Genomic DNA, 12,899 nt, shown 5'->3' on the forward strand with positions numbered 1-12,899 from the left:
TGATCACAACACTGACGTGGGAGTTGCCAGCCTTGATTGCTCAGTGAGCACGGCACTCTAGGGAATGACCTCAGGATGAGGAAGAAGGAACCTAGGTCTCTCCATAATTTGTTAAAGCAGAGCTGTCCATTCTGCCGGGAGAGCCAAACTAACAATGTCTCTTTTATTGAAGCCATGCTGTCTGGGGTATCTATTACGCTATCTTTTTTATACACTGTTAGATTCTATTTAGTAATATTTATTTTGGGTTTTTACAGGTATGCTTAAGAGTGAGATTGAACTGTAATTTATACCAGTGCTTTTCTTGTTTTGATGTCACAGAGTGCATGAGAAATATTCACACTCTTTCAGCCTTCTGGAAGAATTTACAGAAGATGAAATGATCTGTTTGTAGAAAATCTAGTTGAACTCATATGTAAAGCCATCAGCATCTCATGTTGTTCTGCTTGGGAAGAATTTTTACTATTGAGTCATCTAATTTCTTTAACACTTTCCTTGTTATTAGTAATAAGTGCTACCTCAATTCATTTTTAATTTCCACTTATTACATTACTAAAGAGGTTGGTCATCTTTCAATATGTCTATTACTTGGGGTTTTCCAACTTTGTGGGTGGCCAGTTAATTCCCTTTTCCCATTGTAATCACTGAGATTAATTCCACTTTCTCTCCCACTGTGAGTGGAAGACCATTCCTTGCCCCAGTGATGTTGGCTTGACCATGTGACATGGTTTGGCCAACAGAATGTTAACAGACACAACATACGTAAAAGGCTTCAACTGTGTTTGCTCAGACTGGCTTAGCTCTTCAACTTTTCCATCACCCTGAGAACCAGCCCCAGGTGATCACTGATCGTAGAGTGCCAAGGTACACCCGGAATAGACCTGTACCCAAACCCAGTCCTGGAGCCCAGCCCAGTGACCTGGCAACCTGAAGCAATCACCCAGCCCAGGTCTACCTAAGTCAGTCAAGTCCAAGTTGACCATAAATACCATTGATGTGTGAGAATAAATGCTGCTGTTGGAAACCACTGACTTTTAGGCGATTAGTTATGTGATATTATTATTGTAGTGATATCTGACTAACACATCTCTTTATCAGCATGTTAGAGAATTTTTAATCAGTTTTTCTGATAATTAAGTTATATAATTTTATACATAAGTATAATTAGTTCTATATAATTATTAGCTTATTTGCTATAACTATTCCCCCTGTACTAGAGCTTGTTTTATATGTTGATGGTGTGTGTCTTCATTTTACATAAGGAAACTCTTATCTTTAGTTAAATTTGTAATATTTTTCCTCTTTTAATCTTGTACTACTTTTAAACTTAAACAGTCTTTCCCAATTCTGAGGTTAAATAAATAATCAATTCCATTTTCTGTTTTTCTAAAACTTAAAAAATATGTAATTCTATAATCTGTCAGGAATAACAGAGGAATGTTAATCAACCCCAGGTATTAATTTTTTCCCTGAGCTCAGTGTAATATGTCTGGGACCCTAAAGTCAATTCTGTTTGTAAGTGGAAAAATGTTTCAGTTGGAATTTGTTTAAGGTCATACATTATTATCCCTCTTTTAGCTAACGTTTGTTTTTGCTTTAAATTTTTGATTACATTAGCATACTAATTTAACTATTCCAATTACTTTGTGTTTAACCAAGCTAAAATAAGGCTTTTATTTGCTGCTCAATACCTCTAGAGAATTTAAATTCACTGCAATCTTCTAGTAATCCACATCTCTGTTCTTTATTATCCCAAATGATTTAATTGCTTCCAAAGAATTTTACTCTTTCTGGTTTCTAGACTATCTTAGGACTCTCTTGTGTGCACAGGTTGGAATATCAGGGTGCGTATCTCCTCCTGAGAAGGACTGGGAAACAGTGTGAATGGCACTCCGCGCTGCAGGCCCCCGTGGTCCCTCAGTGGGGCCTCCCTGGGCTGTCCCACGTGGAATTTGCTGCTCTTCTTTCTGCAGACCCACAACAGTGTGCTCATAGGACTCGCACTGCAAGGTACTTTTGTTGACCTGTTTGTTCGTTCTGTGCGCCTGTGAGTCCCCTGTCGGCAGTTACTTATTTCTGAATGTCTAGCCCCTCTCTTGGTACCTGGCTTACAGAAGATGCTCAATGACTGTTGGCTGATTGAACAACTGATTGGAAGTTTGCCCTGGGTGATAAGAAAGTGACAGTGAGCAGCCTACATGGTCAGCTTCCTTTCTCTTTCCTTTCTCAGTATGTAATTCATTTAAACTATTGTACCCGGTCATTTATTTTTTACATCAAGTTCTCTAGGTAGTTATTAAAGGGCCCAAACACCATATAGGAGATAGGAAAGAGGGAACAAAAAATGTTATCTTCAGTGTCCAAAATGGATTTATTCTGTGAGTGTGATCTATGGGAAAGAGCCCTGAGCTGGGGGTAAGGAGACCAGGGGCCTGCATGCAGTTCTGCCCTTTCATACTCAGCTTAGGGCAGGTTACTTCAGTCCTTGGGGCTGCAATTTTGACATCTGTAAATTGTAACGTGTCACTGCATTGCAAAACCTGTTAAGCCTTTACAACTTTCGTTCTCTACAGCAGTAACCAGGATCACAGTCGGTTCGGTACTCAGGCGACCGGCCACACAGTTTAGTGCCAGGACATAGGGCTTTGGAGTTGAGGCAGGTCTGGCATGGAGTGCAAACTACCACTTAACTAGACCAACCTCAGGAAAGCTCTTTAACTTCATTGCTGCCCAGTTTCCTGGGGCAAATATATTCTCTCTCTTGCAAAGCTGTTATGAAATTTAAGTGAGACAAGGAAGATGACGTACCTGCCCCTGTGCTTAGCACACAGCCAAGTCTAGACAGGAACTTCCACTGGGATAAGCACACCACCATCTTTATACACGAGGGAGCTCAGCTTACATGGGCAGAATAGGTAAAGACAAACAGAAGTCCACCGATTCTTTTTTAAACTTGTATTATTTTTATTTTTAAAGATTTTATTAATTTATTTTTAGAGAGAGGGGAAGGAGAGAGGAAGAGAGGGAGAAAAACGTCAGTGTTTGGTAGTCTCTTGCGCACGCCCTACTGGGGACCTGGCCTGCAGCCCAGGCATGTTCCCTGACTGGAAATCGAACTGGTGACCCTTTGGTTCGCAGCTCGTGCTCAGTCCACTGAGCCACACTAATCAGGGCAAAGTCCACCAATTTTAATAGCTTTTTTCCCTATGGTTTTGGTACCTTCCTTGCCAAAAAGAAGCTCTCTCAGAGACAGTGGTTAAATGGTTAAATATTAAACTCTCAGTGTCTTACAGTCACTAAAGAAATGTTACCTAGGCTGTTCTCCCTATGTCCGATGAAAGGAAAAATCGCCAGGCACATGGCACTTGAAAACTAATTGCATTCTTTAAATCCTGGACAAAGTTACCATTAACTCAAATAATTTTTTAATTATAAAGCATATTTCATATATGGTAAGCAATATTATATGATGACAAATCAACCAGTATCACCAGCTGTTCAAAATGTATGCCTTACATCTGGATACTAAGGTTTTGTTTTGCAACAAAACAGTTCAATGTGTACAATGCAGTTCACGGTGGAATTTGCTATTCAAACCTGCAACAACATCAAGGATGAAACCATTGACTGTTGTTGGGTATTGATACTCTATTTGGGAGCATTTTCCGTGTGAGCCTCAATGCAGAGCTGAAGCCCACGCTCCCCAGCAGAGGGCAGCAGCACCCACAGGAAGCGCCCAGAGGTTTAACTGAGGCTCCGCAGCAGAAGCTGCAGCCTAGCGGTCGACACTCCATCCCCGGCCACAAGAAGCGCCAGGGGCCACTGCAAAATCAAAATATGGGTCCATTGATCAAGAAGCAAGAAAAATCTTCCCTTTCTTCTGCCATCTCCCTTGACCTATGTTGTTTTATTTGCTATTTAATGTCAGTTCCCTCAAGCACAAGGATACTGGCAGGGTGGGTACAGACCGTCAGGGACCCACCCTGTTCTTGGGTGTGCAGGGGGCATGGCCAGGCCTCCACTGGCCCTCCTGCCCCCAGGCCCAGGCCACCCCAGGTGAGGCCAGCAGTGGTCCTAGGCAGGAGCGGGAGCTGGTGACCCAAAATCCAGTGTAAGGACAGCAGGAGAAAGGGCTGGGTCTGAACCCAGGTTCCAAGCCCCTGGCACAGACTCCACAAACCCACTGAATTTTACTTACCACAAATGCAAAAATAAAATTGTTCAGAATTTCAGTGTGGCTGCCACAAAGCCTTAAAGCCAAATGGGGCCCCACTTCTGAGCATGGGAGCTGTGGGCCTGCACGGGTCACACACCTGCCCAGAGCACTGCTTTTCTCTCCGAGTCCAGCCAGCACTAACAGCCTAGGTACCTCTAAGTCCAGACTGTGCTGTCATCTGCATGCTTTCCAGGCTCTGGAGGCTAAGAGGTAACCACTCCCCATGGTTCTCCTTCTGTCAGAACAGAAATCACCAGCGCTGCCCAGTCTCCTCTCCCTCATCACCCCAGCCACATCGGTCTTCATGTTCCTTGAACACCTGGAGCTTACCCTACCCTCATGACCTTTGCCCTAACTATCCTTTCTCTGCTCTTACCAAGGGACTGTGGGGACACCTGCCTTCCTTTCATTCAGACTCTGCTGGATGCCACCTTATCAGGGAAGCCCCACCCAGCTAAAATGGCGGCCATGTCCAGTGGGACCTGACCATTCAACCAGCTGTTTTCCTCAAAGATCTTCTCACCAGTGGCTGATGTAAGTATTATATATTGATTTGCCTGCTTTGGTGGGTGTGCCCTGACTAGACGGTCCATGGGAGCAGGATTTGTGTGGGTTTTCTGGTCCATGACAGTATCTGCAGCCCCTAGACCAGCACCTGGCAGGTACACTCACTGGAGAATTGGAATGGACATAAATGCCTTGACAGCCCACTGTCACTGGTGTAGTGCCTGCTGGGGAGACAGAAATGAAGACCAAGGAACAACCAGGGTGAGGTCTGCATGGCACACCTGTTTGGTCAGCTGATGGGATGGGAAAGAAGTTCCCTTTACCTGCATGCAGTTTGCTCTAAAAGAAGAAAGCTGACTTTGTGCTGTGCCTTCATATATCTTCCCATTGCCTAGTACCTTTTCTTTCTCTCTTCTTCCTTTTTTTTTTACATGTGACTACTTTGTTTCTCTTACAGGAGAAATAAGGAAGGCTCAGAGAAGTAGAAATCTTACTTAAAAGTCACACAGCTTTCACTGACAGAGCCAGATCTAGGAGACCAGCACTCAACATGTGACTTTTCTCCTTGCATCCTTCTCCTTGGTCATGCTGTTCTGAACACATGGCTGGCAAGCTGGGCCTTTCTTCTTATCCCTGGGTCAGGGGTTAGACCTACTGCCCTGCCTCTACCTCTACAAAGTGGCCTAGCGCCTTGGGAACTTACTCAGCTTGTTTGCAGAGATCAGGCAGCTTTGCCTTGGATTCAGCTCAGTGTCCATATACCAATAATTTATTGATAAGCCCAAGCATGTGATACATCTAAGCCATTGCATATCAAATGTCAGGAAAAAATATAGGGGAATACATTACATGCTGTGAAATATGGCAGTAGATGGGCATATTCCAAGTTATGTGATTCTTAGCATTTGTTTCATGAAAGATCTTTGATCTCTGGCCCCCGAGGAGAACATTGTCTGGCCCTGAGCAAGGCACTGGTTCCAGCCCACAGACTAGTGAATTAGCCACAACTGCATTTCACATGAGGGTCTCCTTCAGCAGGAGAATAGACACTCTTGATTTCTTTCATTGTGTTTTCCTAATTAAATTGCAAATTGTAATTGCCTCTTAGTATGGAAATAAAAATCTTCATTTTCATTGTTGAGTTCTTATGCTCACCTTTTATCATAACTATTTTTAAAAACTTGGCACAAGGAAATGACCAAACAGACCTAATGCCATAAATAACATTTGGATAAATATAAAATTATCTGTTTGACAATAATCCCATCGAGCTTGATATCTAATAGTGTCTGATATATACTTATTACAAAACAGACCAAAATAGTGCACTTCAGTGTGACTAGGTGAAATGGAATGTATTTTCCCCTTCTCTGTGAACCATTATGTTTCTTGTTTCCTAATCTTTAAAATGGAAGAATTTTTATCTGACTCTTCTCTACTAAAGGAAGATTTTGAAATTAAGAACAATCTAACAATAGCCAGAGGGGATGGGGAAGGGACAATGGGGAGAAGTGTTTTCAGGAACCATTGTAACGGACACATGAACAAAACCAAGGGGGGGGGTGGAAGCAAGGGAAGGCGGTGGGTTTGGAACGGGTGGGGGGAGGGGGAGGGAGAAAATGCAGACAACTGTAATTGAACAACAATGAACTAATGTTAAAAATAAAAATAAAAAGTAAAGGAAGATTATGCAATTAACACTCTTAGGAAAAAAAATACAATAGATTTTGGCAAAAAGATACCATGTTAGTAATAATATTATTTACAACTATCAAAGCATCAAAAATTCAGCCAAGTAAATTTAAAGATCTAGATGAAGGATTCATGAATCAGGCAGCATCCCATCCAGTAAATTGAAAGGTGTTCTGAAGGTCTGTACAAGATGAAAGATTTTGTTTGGCCTGGCCAGGCAGCTCAGTTGGTTAGAGCATCATCTCAACATGCCAAGGTTCTGGGTTCGATCCCCTATCAGGACACATACAAGAATCAACCAATGAACAAATTAGGTGAATACTGACTGAAGACATAGGCACAGTAAGTGGGAAAACAAATTGATGTCTCTCTCTCTTTCACGCGCTCTCTCCTTTCCTTGCTCTCCCTAAAATGAATACACAAAACGATATTAAGAAAAAACAAAATGGAAAGCTTTTCTGGGCAGAAAGAAACAGGGAAAAACCAGCAAGGTGAAAGTGTAGATTATTTCAGGCAAGGTCACCCTCCCTTAGGTGAGGGAAGGGGGTTTTATCAGGCAGGTTTCTTCTCTAGTCAGACCTGGAAGCTCCAGACTGATTGGCTTAAAATTCCACTCCTAGGAAAATTAGATCAGGTAGTAAGTCTTGGTGGGGTTTAGGACGAGTATCTCCATTTGGGGTCTGGTGTGGTTTTTTTGTTTGTTTGTTTTAACACAACAAACTATCTCATAAGAGATTGGTAAATATGATGAGATTTACAGAACATAGAATTTTAAAAATTAAGAGACTTCAGCCCCAGCTGATGTAGCTCAGTAGATTGAGTGCTGGTGTGAACCAAAAGGTCATGGGTTCAATTCCCGGTCAGGGCACATGCCTGGGTTGCGGGCCAGGTCCCCAGTTGGGGCATGCAAGAGTCAACCAATCCATGTATCTCTCACACATCAGTGTTTCTCTCGCTCTATTTTCCCCTCCCTTCCCCTCTCTCTGAAAATAAATAAATGAAATCTTTAAAAAAGAGGGAGAGACCTCAAAACTTATTTGGCTCAAATTCATTTTACAGGGGCATAAATAAAAATGCAAAAATAGCAAATTATTGAAGTTTGAGATATCGATTCTAAAGCTTTCCTTTGGTAGACTAAGAGTATAATACATTATGTTTAAAAAGGGAATAAAATATGCTATTCAGCTCATTTTGAAGACAGCATAACAGTGAGACAAGTCGCACCTCTTTTAGAGGCTCTGGATTGTTCACAGCCGCTGCTGTAACTATTCGTAGGTCAGGCTTTCTAGACCCTCCACCGTCCTGGTCGCTCTTGAGAAGTTTGAAGTCGTCAGTGTCCTTCTCAAGATAACTATTATATTTTGCTGTGTCTAATGTGCTTCCACATGTAATGCATGCCCACACTTTTGGCCCAAACTTTTAGGAAAAAAATCTTTCATTTCAATTTCTTATGTATTTATATTTAGAAACAAAACCTATTATATTCCAGGGTGCTATTTTGCATATGAATATTGTTATTGCTTTCTAGAGTTACACTTTTAATGCATTAGCATCAATAAAAGAATTAAAAACATTTATATAGATACAGAATTAGCACTACCCATGTATAATGCACATCCTTAATTCTCCCTCAAAAATTTGGGGAAAAGTATGCATTGTATACAGAAAAACACAGTAAACATCAACCATCAGTCCTGTCCCGACCACTGTAGGGAACTGTGGGGCCGTGGCTGCCTTAGAATCTGGATGGGTCTCCCTGACCCACACCACCTGCAGAAACCCAAACCCCTAGCCCTCTCCTATGTCAGTTGCTTTTAAAACCAGGGACATTTGTTCTTTTTGTCTCCTAAGTCTCTGTTTTTCCTATTTTTCTAATAGCACCCCAAATTTGCTTAGGGGAGTTCCCACTCTGTCTGCTAGAGAGAAGCTTAAAGGGACTGTCAATCCAGACAGCCTGCTTTCCCCCAGCCAAGAGGTGACCATGCATGTGACTGAAGCTTGACAAACCAGCAGCCCTCCCTCTGTCATCCTGACCCAGAAGGAGGTGCCACCTGCAGCAGCTGATTGATTTGAGTGGGAGTGCTTCTCAGGGACACTGTCAGTCACTTCTATTTTCCCAGATCCTCAGTTATTCTGGTTTTAGAGCTTCTAAACCTTGACTCTTCAGCCTTTCCTTTGATACTGTGATGCCCCCGTGTCTCCCCAGGGAAAATCCTCCTCTTGCCTTTCGTTAAAACAAAGCCAGTGTTTGTTGCTGTTAACCAAAATCTCTACCTGGCACACTTGGCCTCCAGTCTATTTTCTGGTTTATTTGTTTCCTTGTGTGTTTTCTTCCATCAGAGAAGGGGCCTTGTCCACCCTGTTCCCAGCAGGGTCTCCAGAAGCAAGAACTGTCTGTAACACAGATTTTCTCAAGAAATCTGTGTTGGATGAATGAGCAATACACAATTCCCTAAGTAATCCACTTGTCAAATCCAGTTCCCTTGTGATGACAAACTGAGGAAACGAGGTATTTTAGTTAGTTTATTCCTTTGTAAACATGAACTCAGAAAAGAGAAGGAAAAGGGTCTATAAGACAGTGTTTAAGACCTGATCCTCACTCACAGCTAACCCCATTTTCTGCCAAATTTGCCTCAAAATTGAGCAGCTGGGCCAAGGGTAGAGAGGACCTGTGACACAGTAGATGGTTCAGCTCACTCTGCCCCAGGGATACTGAATCCTCGGGAGGGTTTGCAGCTGTGGTGACCACAGTCACTCCTGTCCCCTCTGCACCCCAGCAGCAGGGAGAGTGGCAAATGACCGGAAGTGATTCTTATGGAAGTGGCTTTGCATATCTGACCTGCTACATAACGCATAGTGAATGTGATGTGGGCCTAAAACCTGCCTTGGTTTATAAAGAATGAGGAGTGATAGTAAGGAAGGAAGAGTTAGGCCGATAGGATTTTCATAGCCACTGTTGTTGACAAAGAGAATGGGATGAATACTGAAGACACAGGCACAATAAGAAGAGGCTCACGGACATCCCACCCCCAGGTAGACATACATAAAACTTGAACTAGTAGTGTTTTGGAGGCGTTTAAACACGTAGAGAGGGGACGTGGGGGGAAAGCTCTACATTACAGAAGTGCCCATTGACCCTTACACCTCCCAGAGGCCTGGCCGGAGGTGCTCATGGATGATAGATAAGGGGCTGTGAACCTTGCATAGCAGACACTGACTGTGCTACGTGACTTGCATGCCTTTCTGATGTGATGTCACAGTCTTCTGAGGCAGATACTACCATAATCTCCCATTTTACAGATTAGGAAGGTGAGGTTGAGAGAGGTTAGGTCACTTGCTCAAGGGCTAATACTTAGTCAACTTAATTTTTACTGCTTCATCGAGGGCATTCTCACATGATGCAGGCCTTTTTTGTCCTGGGTTTACGCGGTGATGAGGAACATGACAGTGACCACAGCAGTGCGGTGCCGCTGCCTCACTTCAGAGTGAGCTGGTGAAGCCTTGCTGTTCTGCAGTAGTGTACACATAGCCCTTTACAGTTTATAGCACTAATTCTCCCATTATTCCCATCACTGCTGACAGTAACTTTATTATCGTCTTCCACTTACAGACCAGAAACTGGGGGGTAGAGAGCTTGAGAAACATCCCCAGAAGCTGCAAGGTTATAGCTGCCAGCGCCAGCTCTTCTGACTTATAACCCCCCATACTGTTCTCACCAGGAGGCACCCCCCACCACCACCTCCGACCGACCTGACTCCCAGAGCCACCCCGTGCAAGATGTGAAGTATGCCCCCTTTTGCAGGGCCCCTCACTTTTTTCTCCACCTCTCTCAACACCCCGGCTGCTCTGCCCTCCGGGACGTCACCGTGTCTGCCCCTCTTCCTTGTCCTCCCCTGCGGCCTCCTTTCCTTAACCCCACAGTAATAAGAGTCCATAAGACACTTTTCCACTTATCATCTCCTTTGGACTTTGATCATCAAACACTTTGGGGAACAGTTTTCATTCCCACTTTCCACAGGGAAAATGAGGCTCTGAGAGGTGGCAATTCTCCCAACTTCATGTAGCGAACCTTCCTTGTGTCTGCTTTCCTTAAGATCTTTTCAATCCCTAATAGACTAATTAATTAGGAGGTTTAAATGGTTGCTAGTGAGCCTTTTTACATCCTCCTTCGAAGAACTGTTAGCTTCATAAAAAGGAGTATTTTTTTAAAAAAGCAACATACCTAAGAAATGACTTTCTAATCTTGACACTCTCATATCATGATCATTTGTGCCTCTCCAGGAGAACAACTACATGCAGAATGGAATCTTTGCCATGAAGAAATATAAATTGTCATAATTTTTGCAAGCAAAGGTATAATGGGTCTACATCTTTGCCAGTTGTAATAAATAAATCTGAATATTTTCATTTAGAAATGACCGTGTAGCCACTGTGTGCCTTTCATCTCACGGTGACATTTGTACAAGGCACGTGTCCTCCTCTGAAGCCCCAGACCACAGGCATAATTGAAGACATATGTTCTGATTGGAAACACACAAGAGTATTAACAGAAATTAACTGAATAGAAATAAGTACTCAAGTTTCTTTACATACCCAAGAACATTCTGTAGGATAACTCAATGCCCAATTACAGTAAACTCATAAAGACTTTTTTGGAAAAGCTCATAAACCTAAACTTGGCAGGCTGGGGCCTTTGAAGTCCTTTTACCAGGGGAGAGGGCCCTTTAAACTGAGGAAACAGGAAGTACCTAGATAAAAAGTTTGTTTCATTTCCGAGAGGAGGCCGTCCTTCTAGAAGCATTCTTCCAGGAAGCCAGCCGGTTCCCACCTAGATGCTGATATTTCCTGAGGAAAATAAACAACCTCTCCCTGTCACAGTGTAGAGGATCGCTTAGTCAAAGCTGGGGAGATTGAGCTTGCCCCCTTGATGGTACCAGCATAAAGGAAGGGGGGCGACTTTGAAGACAGAGCCTGGGGACAGAAGGGGCGTATGGAGAGGGTGGGAGTGTGGGCGGGCCACGGAGGCAGCGGGCAGGGTGGGAGGCAGGTGGCTGAGTGCATTCCTGCCGTGTGTGTGCTGCAAGGCCGCCTCGCTGTCCTGGGAGAAGCCTCCCTGGGCACTGCACACCTTGCAGGAGATGTGGGCATGGGCCAGGACAGCCAGTTATTGGTCCTGAGACTGTGGAACTGAGACCTTGACATTAAGCCCTTCTCACAATTTGTTCTATTTTGTTCACAGCTCTACCAGAAGCAGCATGGCCAAATGGTCTGATTTCGTGTGGACCACAGATGTCCCCTGCGTGGACTTGTGGTCAAATCTCAAGCATTCAGTGGGTGTGGGGCTCAGCAAAGGGGAATACTCCTCCAATGCCATGGCAGAGTTGCGGCTCCCTTTACACATAGAATTTTTCCATCTTCCCAAGTATTAAACTGTTCAGTTAAATGCTAGCTGCAGCTGTGAAGCACTATGCTTCCATTTTAAGATTACTTACTACCTACCAGGTTCAGACAAAGCGGACTTCTCGTCACGTGGAGCCTGCCCTGGATCCAGATGACTCAATCAAATGTCCTTCTTTTTTTCATATTTCACCTCTATGCTCCTTAGTTACCTTTTCCCCAGCTTCTTCTTTCCCCTGGAATCCCCAGCACACCTGTTCTATTCTGATCCGAATGAACTCAGCTTCCCTAGAACTTCTTTCTCTCTGATGGAGCCTGCCAGGCCCATGACAGAGGCAATGAAATATGGAGAACCCAGCAAACTCTCAGTGATTCTGGTATTTGTCAAAAGTTTCAAAACCTTCTGAACCAAAAAAGACATTATTGGTTCAAAGGGGCCCTGCCCGGTTTCCACGCTGATCTCCATGGCCAGCGCATGGCTGTGCCACCCCCTGTCCATGCAAACAGGCAGTGGATTAGCACTTCCGGGACGTGAAAAGGCTGCAGACAACAAGGCAGCCAAGGGTCCCACCAAGAGTGTTGGCTGCTCAGTGTCTGTGTGCCAGCATTCTTCCTGAGAACACTTAGCGCCAGAATTTGGAGAGGAGTAAAATTAGTACTTGCCTTGACCCAAGAAGTTAGATTCTATATTTGTAATATTTAAGAGATCAAAGGAGCTGCTGTTTTCACAATGAATTTATTTCCATACCTACAGATATTTCGAGAGATCTTTTCCATGCAGGAACTGAGACAAATGTGTTTCTTGGAAGTGCAATGTAACAACCCTAATAATGTCTGCCTAATTCCGAAGTGTGTGGAGATTTCACAAAAATAGTCTTGTAATGCTCTTTTGAGAACTGTAAAATAAAGAAGCAGACCTGAACATATTCATAAGATACAAAAACAAGTCATTGTGGTCTAAATATATAAGATAAGGCAATTCTTTTAAACTTCCTGTATAAAATATACCTTCAACCAAAATGAATGTACTGAACTAACAATTCTCACCTCGGCTGGCAGCGCCATGCCATCTCTGGCATAGGCTCAG

At 43.5% G+C, this 12,899-nt stretch overlaps 1 long non-coding RNA gene across 1 annotated transcript; it reads left to right on the forward strand.

Annotated features, from left to right (window-relative positions):
• Positions 1-1,836: 1,836 nt before the first annotated feature.
• On the forward strand, positions 1,837-12,781 carry LOC119064961 (uncharacterized). The gene is made up of 3 exons (XR_005085518.2): positions 1,837-2,010; positions 4,597-4,750; positions 11,655-12,781. It is a non-coding gene; the product is annotated as an uncharacterized LOC119064961 (long non-coding RNA).
• Positions 12,782-12,899: the final 118 nt, after the last annotated feature.

The sequence above is a fragment of the Artibeus jamaicensis genome, unplaced genomic scaffold, assembly GCF_021234435.1.
Source record: "Artibeus jamaicensis isolate MK-2021 breed Jamaican fruit bat unplaced genomic scaffold, CSHL_Jam_final contig_793, whole genome shotgun sequence".
Lineage (NCBI taxonomy): Eukaryota > Metazoa > Chordata > Mammalia > Chiroptera > Phyllostomidae > Artibeus > Artibeus jamaicensis.